The sequence below is a fragment of the Austrofundulus limnaeus genome, unplaced genomic scaffold (genome assembly GCF_001266775.1).
Source record: "Austrofundulus limnaeus strain Quisiro unplaced genomic scaffold, Austrofundulus_limnaeus-1.0 Scaffold115, whole genome shotgun sequence".
Lineage (NCBI taxonomy): Eukaryota > Metazoa > Chordata > Actinopteri > Cyprinodontiformes > Rivulidae > Austrofundulus > Austrofundulus limnaeus.
Genome location: NW_013952517.1, coordinates 1,354,785 through 1,355,207, shown reverse-complemented (window position 1 = coordinate 1,355,207; position 423 = coordinate 1,354,785).

The window sequence follows — 423 nt, the reverse complement described above, 5'->3', positions numbered from 1 at the left end:
ATGACTTAGCTATCTCATAATTATGACTTAGCTATATCATAATTATGAGATACTATGTTATAATTATGAAATAGTTAAGGCATGCTTATAATTATGACTTAGCTATCTCATAATTATGACTTAGCTATATCATAATTATGAGATACTATGTTATAATTATGAAATAGTTAAGGCATGCTTATAATTATGACTTAGCTATCTCATAATTTTGAGATACTATCTCATAATTATGACTTAGCTATCTCAAAATTATGAGATAGAATTTTTTTTTGTTTGTTTCTTCTTCAGAGTGGCGGATATGAGCTTCCATAAAGTACAGTAAAAACTGTTGTCATTGAAAAAAAGTGGGTTAGATTATATATACCAACGGCCTGCCATACAGAAAGGGGCCATTACGTACGTATTCCGCCGCTCTGACGTCAG